We start from the raw sequence: 14,735 nt of genomic DNA on the forward strand, positions 1-14,735 counted from the left end.
AAAAAATCTAGTAAAGCAGTTCCACTTAGATAAAAATGGAAAATAGAAAAATTAAAGGATGAAGTGCATCACCAATACCGTTGTCTTCTATTTGAAATCAAGGTGTTGAAGTTTAAAAGGGTTTATGTTTTAAGGTTGTTCCATTTTACTCTAAAGTAAATTAAGGATAACTTGCATGTGTGACAAACCACAAGTCTGCTGAAGTGATCTGGCTCCAGATTTTCCTTCATTGATTTTCAAAAAATACATGCCCTTAAAGACCCACTCTGATGAATTTTTGTTGTTACCATTTTGAATGTGCTCTTATGGCATTTTTCTGGAGGATACCATAGATTAAAAACAATAAGCTCAAAATTGTATTTCTGATTATTTCTTTAATAGCAGTAAGTGAGTAAGGAGCACCAACAACTTTCTAATGAATTCTTGCCACTCTGCAGAAACTATGTCCTAAAAAATGACACTGTTTTCTTTAAAATTTATTTTGGCTTAAAAACATTGGTACAACTATAAATGAAAAAAACACTTTTATAATAGATCAAAAGATGATCAAGGTGGGACCTTTACTATCACGGGATGTGCTGCCCAAACATCTCTCAGGTTACTTGGAAATACCAGGGTAGAGTCCTTTAATGGGAGTTAATCAGCATATTATGTGCCATCACGGTGAGCTGCATCGTGCATTGTGAAGGTATGAAATGCTTCCCTGTTGGACCAGTACACTAAGGACCTAGTTTGGTTGTGATGACACATAACCTTAGGGATATTTATTTACAAATGACATGTAAATCAACATCATGCTTTAACTCTGGAGCAGACAGCATGCTGCCTAAATGGGAGGTAGACCTTGCACAGTCAACACTGATATCTATTCCTATGGCACAGAAAACAAACAGAGTTTTGTCAAGCAAACGGATCGAAATTTTGAATGTTTATTCATGTTGAATCAGTTTTCACAGGAGGTTGTGCTTAGTGAATAATGAGGTCCTGTTTCAGTTTCAGGAGGTGCACCTGTTCCTTCCCTGACGACATGAGGTGACATCACCTTTCTGCTGAAGTACTTATAGGTATTTGTTTCATTCATGTGGGTTGATGTTGAAGTCCAATATTTAAGGGTTTAGGTTGCTGTGGATAAGTTCCACCACGCTAAAGTTATGTCCTACCAAATAACACACGTCTCTTCTCTAAAACACTGCATATTATTTTTATGGCTTTTCTGCACAAAATAAAGTCTTCACAACATGTCCCTAACCAAACATACATGCACGTGTCTGAAGAGTAAATAAAGATATGCATGCACAGAGTCACATACACATTCATGTTAAGGTAATTCAGTAACATTAGCGTGCCTATGCATAATCAGATTTATGAGTTGTGTGGTTCAAACAGAGTTGAAATGTTTTCAAGTTGGAGCTCAGAAAGCCTGACAAAGACCGCAGCACAGAGGGGGAAGGAGTGGGGGGGGGGGCAGAGTAGCACAGGCATGGAAGGTAAATCAAAAACACAAAAACAGTCGGGCTGTCTATGCGGGTTTGTGGTTTTAACAGTCAAAGTCAATGTGTGTTGCAGAAGATAAAGAGAGTTGAGAGGGTGTAGAAAAAAAACTGATAGGGTGTGAGAAAGCAGGACAACGAAAAGAGAAAGAGAAACACGGCCCAGTTTGAAGGGGACAGCAGGACGAACAGTGCAGCCATTGTCCGTGTGGCCTGGTTAACATTTTAATGAAGCGGCCACGACCAGAGTCATGCCACAGACGCCACACTGACTCACACAGTGATTAACACTGGAAATACACAAAGACAATACTGCCGATAAATAGAAACTCTCTGACATGAACACATCAACATACTGTGGACCTATGCCAATAAAACACACACTGGCTTGCTTTCTTTCACACCAAACCCGGTCACATTCAGCGGTTCATGTGCTTGCATGTTTAGGGGAAATTCCTTTTTGTCACATCATGGGAGGTTCTTTTGTGGCTCTGGCCTTTTTCTTATTCTAATTCTAGTAAAATATCCTGACTAAAATAGCTAATTTGCCACAACTGTGGAAGGAAGAGGTTGATGAGCCAACTCCAAAAACAATACAAAAGATGCAACTTACTTCAAATTTGGGAAATACCATGCATGCATAAATGTCCTGTCAGCCAACCTTGACAAGTAAAAACTATAACATGGTGGGATTATATACCGTAAATGTGCTTCCTCCCACTACTCTTCATGCAATTTATGAAACTCTTTTTAACAAACTTTACATTTAATGGATTCAATGTGTCATGTACTCTATGTAATAAGTACAAATGTCCCAAGTATGTCATGAATAAATATGCAAAGTCTGATTTATACTTTTTTTCCTTTTTTGTCTGTACATCTTTAGTATTTTTTTGTTTCGAGTGTATAAAATAAACCAAATCCAATTTTTTGGAATAAAATATAAACTTTATAAAACAATTATCCTTAAGTGATACACTTTAGTTAAACCATTCTAAGATCCGCTTTCCGTAACATTTGAATCAAAAACGAAAATAACTGAAAATTGTTTGCAAAAAGTTGAGGCCCCTTTACATCCACTTTAATTTTGGCAGGCCAGAACAATTGTGGCTAACATAAATATTTCAGACCCGAAACATGTGGGTGTCTGTTTCCCTTTTCTATGAAGCGCCATCCTCTGTGATGAATAGGCAGTTTGGAAATTGTTCTTTAAAAGAGTCTTTATGTTGTGGTAAAGCAACCATGAAGACCAACATGAGAGTTGAACTGGAACCCACTGCCCATACCTATCAACGTAAAGGAAGTTCTAATGTTGACACACATAAGGACCCTTCTTTTGTATGAGCACAAAAGGAACCCTTACACCCCCCTCCTCCCAGAGTTGTACACAAATAGTGTAGATCTGGAAGACATATGTTAAAGGACTACATAGGGGTTGTTTTCATGCCAAATCAAAATGCTTTTAAAGGCAGACTGAAGAAACAGGTTTTGAAATGTGCAGACAAAAGTTCTGAGTGTTTTCTGTTTCCACTGTGTCGAATGGTCCTCCTCTCCGACCATCACAGTCCTTCCTTTGGCTGCTTATCTTCTCCTTTTGCTTTTATCTTCCGCTCACACACCACAGCACAATGTCTTCTGCAGCTGTCTCTCCAGGGCGGGATGTGTAAGGGTGATATGATGAAGAGGGTGAAAGGGAAAGAGAGGAAAGAAGGAGAGAATGAGGAGGAGGAAGGGAAATAAATCTCCCAGGGTCACCAGCGCTGGAGTTGGATTCCTTCACACCAGTTGCTGAAAGCTGCTCCCTGGGACATGTGTGCTGACAATCACAGTCCCACAACAGCCCTCTTTTACCTCTGTATTGACTTGACTTTGTGCTTGGAGGTAGGTGGGAGTGGTTGGCCTTGACCAGGTGTGTTTAATCGCACAGGTCCTGTCCTGCAAACCACAGACCCACCCTGATAGCCAAACACACATGCAGGGAGATGTTAAGAAAAGAGAAGAACTGCAGGAATGTCTTAAGGTTGAAAGGGATCCAATGGCAGGTGAAGGGGGGACTTTCCAGACCAAGGATCGCACGCACAATCGACCTACACACTTGCCTGACTCCATTCAATCCAAAGAACCATACCACCTTAAAAAAAAAAGTCTGCTTCTTTAATCCAAATCTTCGACCACTTCAATTATTCCGAAGTCTGAGAAAAAAATAATTTTCTAGATCTTAAAAAAAAGGTCACAAATGAATCAAGACATCTGGACACCGTCTAACTGAGTTCATTCAACTTGTGTGATTTTCCATCCTCCAAAAACTCCTCTTTTGTCTCATATATTCACAGATATTCAGTATATGAAACAACATTTGTAAAGTGTTTTTCACTTTGACCGTCTCATTGATCTGCTTTTGTCCAGACTCTTTCTTCTTGTTGATTGACAAACTCTGGCCTTTCACATGTTCTTCTGGTTCTTTTATGAACTCCTAAAAGAGTCATTGGTGTCTTCTTGAACTCATCGTTGTCAGTTGGTCCCTCCTGGTTCTACACTGTTTAAATGCTTTGGTGACCTGCATGTGTCAACCTGTTTGAGTTCTTTTGGAGAGCTTTATTTTATCAGGCAGTTTTTGCTGAAATTATGTCTTGATTAAACAGGAATTGAACAGGCCTGAGTGTGACAACTAAAAGAAAACTGGAATTAGGTAAGAAAAAAAACTCTTGACCACAGTTCATCAACATCCATTTAAAATCCATTTGTGAGGCTAGGTTGCATCCAAATCTGAGAATAAAATTTCCAATCGATTAGGGTTTTTTCTTTTGGGAGATGATTATTGTCTTCACCTGTTGTTGTGTTGCTTTTTCTCTATCTTTATTCTTATCTTTATCTCACAAATGATCCCTACCTCAATGGTTTCATCCAACAATCAAATACAAGTAAATATGTTGCAGTCCACAAAGGTTTTGTAAAAAAAAAAGCATTCATATAACTTTAAAAATTTAGAAGACCAAGCTTAAAGGAATTTCTTTCTTTCTTTTCAGCAAAATAAATCAACAATTTAGAACTTAGCCACCAATGAACCCTAATGAGGTTTCTTTTAAAAGTTAATGTCTCCAAGTAGTTATTTCATTAATATGGCAAAAGAGGACCCAGTGTGACGCCAGCCTTCTTTATGGTTTGAGGTCACTATAAAAGTTTAACAAGCAGCCCACTTATTGCTTTTGAAACCACTCTACTTCTTCAGAATTATGTAAAAAAAAATTCCAAGGATTTTTTTTTTATGTTTACATACGTGTGTTTAGGGATTCATGTGTTTAGGGGGCTCCAGTAATGGGCTTTTTGAAACCATGAAAGTAGCTCTAAACCATTTTGCTACTTTTTTTCTCTGAAACTTTGGCCCGTGTAACAAGACTTGAGTTTGTCGCTTACCTTCTCATGAAAGGATGTTCAAACTACTCAGTGTTAAAGCAAACATATGGCACAACACACACTGTCAAGACCCCAATGGGTAGTCCAACCCCAACAATATTTTAAATGGCAACTATTACTTTTGTTGGACAGTAGAAACAAAAGTCTTTAAGATGTATAAATAACTAAAATTATTTTGACGGTTCATAGAGAAAGTTCACCTCTTACCGCTTGTTTTTGTCTAGATAATGAAGCTAAAGTTTATCCGGGGTCTCCGGCTTCCTCGCACCATCCAAAAATATCCTTCATTGGTTAATCTAAATTGTCCCTAGGTGTGAGTGTGAGTGTGAATGGGTGTGTGATTGAGGACATTCTACCCTCCGACAGACTGGCAACCAGTCCGGTGTCCCCTGCCTTCGCCCACAAGTGAAAATGAATGAATGAATGAAAACAAACAAAAGTAAGAAAAATAATACAAGACTGAACACTTAAATGGTCAAAATATAGTGTAAAGTCTAGTGAATTTCAAAACAGCTTGATATTTTATTAATTAAATCACATTTGGCATTGCTCACAAACAACAAAAAATAAGCTGAGGCTTAAGTTCTGTTTATTTTTATTTTTATTTTATTTTATTTAGGCATGCTGAACATAAGAGAGCTCACAATAGTTTGTCTTTAGTTCCTCTGATTAAACCAAAATTGAACCTCATTTCTTTTACTTTCTAAGCCACATTGTGAACTAAATGAAAAGTGTTTCAGATTTGTTTGATGGATACAAAAAGCTAAAACAGAGTCCTGTGAGAAGTTTAAAAAAAAACAGCATTTCAACACATTGAAATCTCTGTAGTGATTACCAAATTGTTATAAACAGACTCAGCGCTGTGAGATAGCGGCTAAAGCATTTTGGTGTCAAACATGAGGCCATCTGTCTGACAGCTTTACTAAGTGAGTCCTGGGCAACAATCCCAAATAAACAAGCAGATCTCAACAGAAAAGAAATGAACAAATGTGCAATAGTCCAACAAGGTCCAGGCCAGAAAGGCTGTAGTAAAACTTACAAGAGATGTACATAAACAGTAGCATCTAGCAAAAACTGGTTAGTACTACCACTTGAGCGATACTTGTATTGATTCAAAATGCTGTCAAGACAATATTGTTTTAATTATTTATTATTTATTCTTACGTCCTTCAGCATCTGACTCTTGTTTTCCACTTAGAACCCCAATCACTAGTTGGCAACATCGCACACTGAGCTTCTTTGAGCAGCTCTACACTGCTTAAAACAACAAGTTGTTATGCTGTTGTGATGAGACATACACTACCTACACAACCACAATTTCTTTTGCACTTTTATGAAAGGCATATTAATATTCAGGTAGAGTTTTTTTTTTCTAAGTCATGCTCTTAAAAAAATATTTAAAGATTGTCCCAATGGTCTCACAATATGCATTGTATCGTAAGACATGTATCACAATATGTGTTGTAGCGCTAGACTCTTGCCAATACACACCCCTACTACCGCCTCAAGGCATGATGGGTTTATTTTGGAAACTATTCAAATACTTGCTAAATGAATCTCATGGTGTTCTGCATCTAGTGTTGCTGTAAATGTGCAGGTTTGCTTGACATGTTTTTTCGGCCTGGAATGAAGAACAGCATGTTATCTCACACAATACCTTTGAATCATGAATGTTTTTTTTTGTGTTTAAAGTACTTGTGGGGTCGCGTGACAGGAAGTGGAAGCTTGCCATTAACTTATTCATTTTTGCTATAATATGAAATACGAGGCAGCGTTATTCAATATGAGTCACTGTCAGAGTACAGAATGTACCGGTACAAAGGTATAATAACACATTTAGAAGTACACATTTTCCGCACACTCTATCCTCATCACTTAAGATGATGAATTTCCCAAAGTCGTATCTTTTCCCCTTAATTTAGCTCAATCCATCACAACCAAATCCCATTCCTGACAGCACATGCTTTGACTCAAGTCCTAAATCTAAAACGTTAAGTCTTAATTTGAGTATTATCCAAAAGGTCTTCTATTTACAAGAATGTCACCGAGTTTGTGATGCAATTTCTGTGCAGGAACCATGAATCATGGTTTGTTGTATTCTGAGAGAGAGAATCGTGACCACACAAATGCAAATTGAAATGCTCCTGTACTTGGGTTGATGATATAGAGGCTCTTTACACAACCCTGAGCTTGTGCTGTGTGCTGATAGGTACACTGTGTGAAATATAAATTTGTTGCAAATAGAAACAGGTATCTTCAACTCTTACAAACAGTGCACACGTGCACACCCAGAGATATACAAACACAGTGACTGAGCATAGCTGGAGGTGCCTGGTGTTGTTTTCTGACTCATATTACAGCAGCTCCTTCTGCGGCGGCGGCGGCTCTCATTCCCCAAAAGCCACATGAAGGAGAACTTGCTTCCCTGCTAAAGAGCACAACACCGCTGGAGGGTCCCACTAAGGAACAGAGTGGAGACGGGGAGAAACCAAGGAACAGAGTGGAGACGGGGAGAAAGGTCTACGCTGGTGCGATATGCAGATGCACCGCATCAGATTCAGTAGAATGCCATGTGGAAGATGTGGCCCGTTATCTCGTATGCTGTTTATGTAACAGTGAGGACAGCAGAGAATACTGAGCAGAAGACAGTGGAGGCCAAAGGCAGAACAAATCCATCCGTTCTCTACTTTTTTAGTCAAACTGGGTTAACGTTCCACTAGAGTCTTTCAGCAAAGCGGCACTGTCCAAAGGCTTAATGAGAGCTGAACAGATCTGCTGCAGACAAAACAGCCATCTGTGTGTGTGTGTGTGTGTGTGTGTGTGTGGGTGCGTGGGTCCAAAGCTGGATCCAAACTGGGCAATTATGAACTAACGATCAACAAAAAGAGGCTTGTATGGACAGCACGGCGTCCCAAGCAGAACACTGAAGATCCAGCAAGAGGCATGGGTCATCCACCACTAGAAAGTTTGTTGTTTTTGCAGTCTGGTGGGGGTGCCTCCACACGCTGGCTCCATGCTTTGTATTAGACTGCCCCCTGGTGTTGAGCTTCCCCTCGCTTCTGCCATTGTGCATGTACAGACAACAGCACAGAGCAAAAATCTTGAGTGAAACAAGCAGATGTGGGGGCGATCATGACTCTCAAAGTCCTCTTGTCCTTGACTTTGAGAGTTTTCCCAGAGATTTTGTGCCCCGTAAGCTGAATTAGGAGAATAACAAGTGCTCAAGGAATCAGAGCAAAACTGTTCAAATGAAAGACATTGGCTGCTTTACACCAGTCTCAAGTTCTGCAAACTCTAATAAAAGGCATTTTAAACAGAATTTTTAAAAACTCTATAGAGTTCTTTGACTTATCACCTTTCTATTTCTACAATGCTTTAATGCAGACTTTATCTAATTGTGAAATATAGAACATGGATCTCATTCAGCATTCTTATGAATTCAGATCCCACCGTTGAAAGCACCAAGTGCTATATTTCATTGTATTCAATTTACTATAAACAGAGTCTGTGTTGTTTGTATCATTTGAATTTTATAGGATACTGCAAGACAGCTTCCCTGTCAAATCCTGATGTTAGACTTGGCCAGATTTAATGTTTTGTTTTACAAGGCAGCAGCCAACAGTTTGTGTGAAACCTGTTGAAAATGAAAATATAAAAATAAAAAAATCTTTCTTTGTAATTGTCCTGGAGCCTTCAGAACTGTTAAAACGCCACATCTGATTTCATGGACTATTTAGGCCATGAATAAACGCCTATTCATTGTTATTTGGCACAAGGATTCCAAATGTCCAATGAACCGTCAATAAATTGGTTAGACATTTTAAGCAAAAGTGAATGCTTTGGTTCAAACTCAACATGTGGAACTTAGAGCCCCACTGAAGACATCACAGATACAAGGTAGTTTGTGACATTTGTGTTTTGATAGACATTATGATAGTTATACAGCAATAACCATAACAAATAGAAAAGTTCCGGATTGTTTCTGTTATTTAACCGAAATGAAACTTGTGCCAAAAGACTGCTTTGTGGAATAGGCTCCACAACTACACACTGGAAGACTCAGTCAAAAGCATGGTGATGGAGAAATAATGGTATGGGGTTTGGCTAATTCTACTTTTAGTGAAGGACAGTCTTAGCTTGACAAAACATTTTGTACAAAAAATGCAGTTGAAATTTTTTTCAAAAAAAAGGGAAGAACTTCTGGAAGTCGTTATGGACCTTCAGAGTCCTGCCCAAAGAGTATTAAAGTCAGGTGTCCAAATTGTGTCTAGAGTAGAGCCACATCCTTATGAAGTCACTTTCCAATCCTCATTCATCTCCCTGAGCACTGAGGGTTTACCTCTGACACATGCATGCACACGTGCACACACATACATGTATTAACAGTCTGGTGCATGTTTGACTTAACAGCTAGAATGGTCCCCCAGTGAGGGGTGTTGATGGATGAGTGTCAGAAGCCAATGACCTACCTGGGTCATTGTTATTTGACACAACCACATTAACCTGGTCATCAATTACTGTGTGTGCACATGTAGGTGTGTGTCTGTGGGTGTATTTGTGTGTGTGCATACATGACATGCATTTGGCTTCAGCAAAGGGCTACATAGTGGTGAAGTGGTCAGGGCTCTTGCCTCACATCGAGAAGGCCTTTGTTCCAATCCCAGGTGGGTTCTTTCTGTATGGAGCTTGCATTTTTCTCCTCATGTGTTTTTCTCCTCCCACAGTCCAAAAAGATGCCTTGTAGGTTGATTGCTGTCTCTAAATTGTCTCTAGGTGTGCGAGTGTGGCCTTGCTATAGACTGGCGACCTGTTGCTCTGGTCTTTGCCCAAGAGTAGCTACAGCAGCCACATAACCCCAACTGGGATTCAGCAGGTTCTGAAGATGGATAGATGGATCGATGACTTCAGCAAAGCTTTAGCATGTAAACTGCCAACAAAAATCCACATGTTTATCAGGACTTTCACTCATTAACTGTAGGATATGCTCATATTGAGACTAACCATCGTAATGATCGGTGAAAGTTGTGCACAAATAAATTATAAATTGAATTGAAAGATGGAGAGTGAAGACGAGGGACCATTGCTACTGCTAAGAAGACAAAAGGGCGGAAGAATAACAAACAACCAAAAAAATTGCAGTTTTGGTGTCAGGCAGGTTTCAACATGTTGGTCACAACTCAATTTATGTAGCTTGAGTTAACTTCTAATCAAAAGCTTGATGGTTTAAGAAATGTGTATTTTTTTTGTAGTTTTAGTTTAACAATCGCCGTCATTTTAATGTAAAAGGTCTATTGCGACATAAATGTGCTTTTAAAGGTCAAACCATGTTTTTGATTGTTGGGTAAAGCAATACATTGCAGTAATGGAGACAGGTGAAACCTGGCTTAAAATATAAGTATGATCAAGTGAAATTAAAACCATTATCTTTCCAATGATGTGATATCAATCATTTTGAAAGGTGATTTAAAAATGGCTTTAATTTCTTAAATGTGCAAATTAGTCAAAATAATATGGAAGAATTCCGAGCTGTGGGAAAGATGGGCTTCCCCTTGAGTGGTACAAAATACACTCTTTTTAGATCTTGCTGTCATGATCAGAACACGAGACGGACCCAGGTGCTGGAACCCAGAAGGAAGAGGCAGGTAAGTTGTAGGTAAATAAAGATTTATTTAGCTGATCCTGGCAGGACTATGGGCAAACGTGACTGTGGTTCTGAGTGGGTGATCCTGGCGTGAAGCATGGCTGGTGTTCCAGAGGAGCGTGACTGAGGCTCTTGAGAGAGGTCAGGCTGGAGGTCTTGGAGAGTGGCGTGGCTGGAGTTTCTTGCGGAGCACAGGAACTGTGGCTCTTGAGGATGGAAGGCGTCAGTGTGGTAACAGTGAGACTGCTGCTGCTCGGGGTGGTGTAAAACTCTGGTGACTCTCTTGGCTTGAGATTAAACCTGAGGCAGAGGAGACGAGACACAATTAGCGAGGTACGAGACAAGGTGAACCAGGCGTAAATCTTAACGTGACTAAGCACCATCAGGGTTAACGGACTGGCGATGATTGCTGGAGCTGGGTCTCCTTAAGAAGAGCAGAGGCTTGATGAGGTGATGGGTCACATCTGTGAGTCAGGAGCAGAGCAGAGCTGGGAGGGGGAGGAGTCTGACAGCGGCACCATGACACTTGCAGTATTAAACCGGATTTCAGAGCAGTCAGATCCATGCGATAAAATCAAGCTTATGTTGAACATTCAACATGATGTTGGATTTTTAGGGAGAAACATCTTGGGCATCAGAAAAGCAAGGATCTTCCTTTTCCAGTGGGGCTGCATCTCATGGCTCAGCTTCCCTTCAAATGACCTCAAAGCACTGTAATAGAGTTTCCAGACTCAGAATCCTGGCTAGGAAATGTCTTTCTAATGTATCAGTAGATGGTAAAGGTTCAAACTCTCCCTACATTTGTGAACAAGGGTACAGGATAAGAACTGGCAGGCTTTTATCTGGCTTCCGCTCAATCATCCCAACATTGAGTGCGCCTGTTGGATGAGTGTGTGTGTGTTTGCGTCTTTGTACAACCAAACTTGGTGAAGCTCTAGAGTGACGCAAGGTGCAGTTAAACAAAAGTTGTCTCAAGTGTGCATGCAGATGTTTACAGCAGCGCTGACAGATTCTGCGTGCAAGTGAACACACCCAGTTACATTTTTGCCTGCACACAGTTGTGCACAACTCTGCCAAAGTGACACACTCACACCGGTGGGAATGGTGTTACAAGAGCTTAGGAATCTAGCAGTGGATATTTCCTCCATGTCAACCATTCATCTGTGGATCTGAGGGAGAAAGAAGTACACAGAGACAGACAGGGAGATGGAGGGATGGTCTCTTCATTCACTCACTGGCTTTCGGCCAGGGACATTCTGTACTGGTTTGTTTGTGGGGGAAAAGAGAGAATACATTTCTCTTCTGCAGAAAAGCTGACCTCCCTGTCTGAGTCTGGCCAGTTGTTGCCTGCAGGATTCCTTGTCTGACTGCCTTTTTTCTGACAGCAGGGTAAGCCATGCAGAGTCCAACTTGGAAAAGAAAATGTGATGACTGACGGCTGTTATTGTGCCTCCAAAGCTACACGTAGAGTACACATGTAGAGTCTTGTTTTTAAAAGAAAAGTCAAAAGTTAAAATGAAAGTAAAGAGATGATGAGACACACCTTCCTTAGAAACTGATGCCTTTTAGCTGCCCCCCCCCTTGGGGGTTCACCACTGCCAATCCTCCGTCATTCACGTATTTGCTTGACTTTGATTTTAAATCGTTGCTTTTCTAAATACTTGTTGCATTTACCATGACTAAACACCTGTATACAAAAGCACAGGATTGCGCCCCCTTGTGGTTGTATCAACAGATGCGTGGTCTTAAATGCGATGACGCTCCCAAAAATGTGTTTTAAATACTAACTTGTTTGCTGTGAAACTCCCCCAAGTGGTAAAGGCCAACAATCGTTATTTTTCTTTTAAAGTTACAGTCTTTCTTTGGCCGTTGTCAGCTGGTCACATAATACCTTTGAGTTTCGCAACAGTAACTCTGGCCTATCCATTCATCCATCCATCAATTCATCCATCTTCTAAAAACCCGTTGACAGTGTTCCCTCGTTTATCACAAGGCTTACGTTCTAAAACTAACCCCGATAGGTGAAATCTGCAAAGTGGGAATATAGATGTTTTAAGGCTGTAAAACCAAACCCTCACTACACGCTTTATATACTTTTCTCAGAAAGACATTAACATTTTAAAACTTTTCTCTCAAAGTTGAAATCTTAGTTCAAAAACGTGTCCAGTATTATGGAAAATAAAGATCTGCTCGTAATTGAAAGTTGATGTAATTCTGGCAAACTCAACTCATTCTGTACAGGAGACAAGGAGGAGATTGATTGACATGGTCAACAGCCAGTCAGAACAAAGCGCGTTGTGAAACAAAGAGCATCCACAATTGCTCTGAAAAATATCAGCGAGATAGTGAAAGGTGAACTGCGACATAGAGACATAACAACACTGTAATCCTTTTGGGGTCACAGCCTTGCTGGAGCCTATCCCGGCCATCGTCAGGCAAAGGTGGTGTACGCCCCTGATGGTTCTGACTATGGACCCCTTTGCCTACAAAAACTACCCACGACAAAACAAACTCTGCACGACAAAGCAAAAATACGCATATTTTCTAAAGCATTTATGTATTACAGTGGGACCTGGTTTCAAGCATTTGTTGGGCTGTTAAAATTGCTCTATAACTGGTCTGTGTGTGTGTATGTACATGTTATGTAACTGTTTCTTTGTGTGTGTATCTCTGTGAGTACAAACGCCCGCTCAGTCCAACAATCAATAAAAGCCTCTTTGTTCAAACTATATTAGAGGCCGTGGACCTCTCTGTTGGCCTTGCTGTGCCATAAACACTACTTATTAAAGTGCATAAACTGGTCGGCGGAGCTCTGACAGTTAAAAATGCTGAATATAAGTAACAGCTTTTATACGTTTTCTGTAACGGCGTGTGGAAAGAGGACGATGACAGAGCAGTATGTGCAGCGCAGAACAGGGCTGTAAACACAGAATGAGTTCAATGCAAATCAAACGTGTATTTCAGTTGAACGAGTCGTTAGAAAAAGGAGTGGAGGCCGTTTGTTTGCTGTCAGAGGAGCAAAGGCAGCTGAAGGGAGGAGCAGATGAATCCACAATGTCCAAAATAGACACTTTCTGGCTCTATGTCATTAGTAGTACACTCCATTGCAACACCAACATTTTATAAAAGTATCTGATAGAATATGTATGTATTGTTTTTTTAAATTAACGTTAGTTCATCATTTACAGATGTAGATGAAAAAGTGCAAGGCTCAACTTCAAGAATGATGTCTGTTAGAAAAAACAAAAACAGCTGTAAACAGGGGACATTCAATGCTGTGCTGCACTGCTTGATGGAAATACGTGGCATCACGACCTAAAAATAGCTTTAAAACTGCCAGTACAAATGGGCGGTTTTCTGATTTTGCATGTCTGTTTGAGCATAATTTTGCTCAGTAGGCCAAATGAAAGCAAAATGTAACTGAAACAGAGGCTCATGCGGCTCACAGCAGGTACATAACCTTTTAAAGAGAAAAGAGTGGGAGGGGTTTCTCTATCCACTGGACTTTTTTTCATCCTCCTACAAGTTTAAAACTATAAAAAAGTACACGGTAAATGCAATCTGTGCTTTTTTGAAAGATGTAACTTTTTTTTCAGATTATAAACATTTTCGATTTATCTACTATGCCATGACTCAATGCCTCCTTAATAAAGGAACTCAAACCTTTTAGTCAAAATGCTCAAAGCAAATTCAAATTAGCGTTAGCTATTATATGAATGTAGGGGCAACTGTTTTGCAAATTTGACAACAGAGAATTCTGGAATCTGGAACAAAACTAACAAGGTGAACATAAATGGTGCTCAACACCCATGCAAATCTCAAATTCTAAAAGTGTTCCCAGTGGTCTTTTAATTATGATTAGGCTTTTTTTTTAGACAAAAAAAAAACAAACAAAAAAACTGTTGTTTTCTAGGACAAAGTTTATTCAGAGGAGTAGTTCGCCTTTGAGTTTAGGGCGGAACTGTTGGCTCAGCAAGGAAAACAAAGGCAAACATGGATCTATTTGTCTACAAGTGGATGGATCAGAATGGAGTGAGTGAGCTTGTGGCTCGCCCAACATATTTTCTCTCATAAATAAGCTCTTTTTCAAAGTGCATTTTCTTTTCTGCTCCTGATGCACAATGATTTGAATAAACAAATACTCAGAAATGTAATTTTAGGTATAATTTTCTTTTTACATGTCCTCCATA

Source organism: Oryzias latipes, chromosome 15, assembly GCF_002234675.1.
Source record: "Oryzias latipes chromosome 15, ASM223467v1".
In the NCBI taxonomy this organism is placed as follows: Eukaryota; Metazoa; Chordata; class Actinopteri; order Beloniformes; family Adrianichthyidae; genus Oryzias; species Oryzias latipes.